Source organism: Diaphorina citri, unplaced genomic scaffold (assembly GCF_000475195.1).
Source record: "Diaphorina citri unplaced genomic scaffold, Diaci psyllid genome assembly version 1.1 scaffold839, whole genome shotgun sequence".
Lineage (NCBI taxonomy): Eukaryota > Metazoa > Arthropoda > Insecta > Hemiptera > Psyllidae > Diaphorina > Diaphorina citri.
The window spans coordinates 84,587-87,437 of record NW_007378271.1 but is presented as its reverse complement, the minus strand read 5'-3'; positions in this window follow the sequence as shown (position 1 = coordinate 87,437).

Below are 2,851 nucleotides of genomic sequence, written 5' to 3'. Positions count from 1 at the left end.
TTAGGTATTAAGTTATAAACCCGACTTGTGTAATTTGGTAAACATTTAACCATGGGAATTTGACTCGAACTCAAGTCATTCAGGCAGCGGTCTCCAATCAATGCTCCCACAGCATTAAGTTGTGGCCATGGGTTAAATAAAAAACAATTAAATAATATCCGAGCATAGACCAACATATCCTAACCCAGTAAGTACGTAATCCCAACCTAAATTAAAGATAGGTACCTAGCCTCTTATTTTAAAAAAGACGTTTTCTTTTCCAAGAGGTTTGATAGAGGGAACTGTAACTGCTAAGGTCTTATCGTCCCGAAATCGAAGAAAGAGGGAAGACAGGAGAGGATAAATCCAGCCGTTTAGAGAACAAAACTAATCGGTTTAGGATAGTTCGCCCTGGGTGGAAATCGAACTCGCGGCCTATCCCTTACAGGGCTGACAAGAAAAAGTTTGGACCCACTACAATCGGAATTTCAAGTAGGTCTACAGTATGTTTCCGAAGTTTTACGGATGGCTTTCTCCTATCCCATCTTCACTTCCTTCTCTCTTCACCTAACGGGACGAAAAAACCTTAGCCGTTATGGGTTACAGAAGATTACAGTTCCCTCTGTCAAACCTCTTAAAAAAAAAAAAAAAAAAACACACGTGACGTTGCTTTAGTGATCTATTGGAAACTACAAACTAGTTCCAGTGCTGATTTGCTCTTGAGTCCTTGACTTATTCATTTTTAGATTTTCAAAATCCCGCCACAGCGTTCAATTTTAAAATTTACCGCCTCGAGCACAAGTTTTTACCTCTTTGGATCTTGCCCTAAAATATTGAAACGGGACCAGTTTGAGAAGCACTGGAATTTTTTTGATAAAATTGCAGCTTCTCACATCCACTCAAATCCCGCATCTAGAGAAAGCATAAATCGGGTTATAAAGATGAAGCTAGCGCATCGTTTTCTCCAGCTTTGCGTTATTTTTGATAAGAAGGTAAATATGCGCTAGCTTCACACTAATCAGTGTAAGTTACAGTGTTTCGCAGAAGAAATTTCCATTTCCTTCCAGACCGTGCCAGTTTTTTAAAGAATTAATAAAAAATGCAGTGTTTATTTCCTTACTGAAAGAAAAATTTTACTTTAAAAGAATCTAATGAATTTTTCCTTTGATTTCATATCAAAGGATCAATAACAGATTATAAATGTTTGCCGTTGAAAGAATTTTGTGTCACTTGAAATTTCGAAATTTTCAAAATTTAGCGGGTTTGAAAATCCAAGATGGCAGCATTACAACGAGGTTCTGTCGGTTTTCTTCATGCTGCAAGTTCTCAAATCCAGCTTTGTTTTTTTCGCGTCCTCCGGTAATTCAGTAATTCTGAAAATCTTGTGTAGAAAGTTCGAAATTAAACGATATGAATCAACTACTGTGATATCTAACGATACAAAAAATAGTGATTCTGATACCCCCCCTTTACTCCCGCAGTCTAAACAAGGTCTCATGTATTTGGTACAAAATAGGTGTATTTTTTTTATAAATTAAAACCTTGCTTAAATTAAGAAAAAAAAATACAACAGAAAAGAGAGTAAGATAATAATAAAAGTAGGCGTGTAAATCAAATCTGGCGTGTGTAAATCAAATAGGCGACGTCAAAGAAAACCCTTGACACTCTGTTAACTCTCAGTGCTAAGATCGGCCTTTAGTTGTGTTTTCCACTCGGATACTGAGACGATTTCTCCTTCATTTCCCCTTCCCCTTCTTTCAAAGGAAAAAACATCTGTTCTCTCCGCGTTTAGCACAGTACCTCGAGGTGTGCTCATATTTGGGTCGCCTAAACTAGAGTCTGTGCCTTGGCATTTTGCTCAAAATTTAATGGTTTGAATGCAGGTTAGGCATTCCCATTATCCCGATTTTTCAAAGGGAGAAAAAAAAAAAATAGAAAAATATCCATTTTATTTAAATTGAAATTTCCTATGCCTCGAGCTTTTGACGGCACCGATCTGAAAGTTGATGTTAATTTCTACATTTATGTTCTATCATTTATTTAATTGTTATTTATCAATTATCACTTTACACCACACATTTACAGTTTCATTGTATCAATTATGTTCATCTTCCAGGAGAACTTTTGTCGAGAATTCTCATGGTCGGGACAACAAATTTGAGTTCAAATTTGGTTAAACCATAGACGCAATCTAATTGGTTGATTTTAAAGCTCTTAGCCAAGTGCGTTGCTTTATCCAGTTGTTTAACTTCTGCCAAGTTTAAACTTGGAAGTTCCGGCCATTATTGATTTCAATTCTTTTGCCCTCGTTTTTTTACAATTGAAAAATAAAAGATGACACATATTGACGGTTTAGCGTTACACGACAAAGATCTTTTTGTAGACCTTGTGAAATCTTGATAGCTTAAATAAACATACATCCAATAATCTTCGACTGGTAGTAATTCTACGACTTGCATCAGTAATTTTCTTGTTGGAATTGAATTTGGATTTTGTTCGGTTGTTCGTGAACTCCATTATTTTTCTTCACAATTTCAGAAGCAGGTACCATAAATATCTTTTTCTTTTCTTTAAGATTGAGTCATTTGAGTTATCAAGATTTCTCACTTAAAAAGATGTTAGTAGTAATAAAATTGTAGTCAATTCATTAGTTTCTTATTAGGTAGGTATATTAAAAAATAAATTAAAAAAAAAAAAGCAGTAGGCATCTAGTAGGTATTATCAAATACTATACATTTTTTGTACTTTTATAAACTAAAATATAATGAATCTTATTCGTATAGCGTATTTATTTATGTTCTAGGGATTCATGTCCGTTTTCATGTTGTACAATTTGTTTAAAAGTTGTAATTTAAAATTCTTTGGAAGCTGT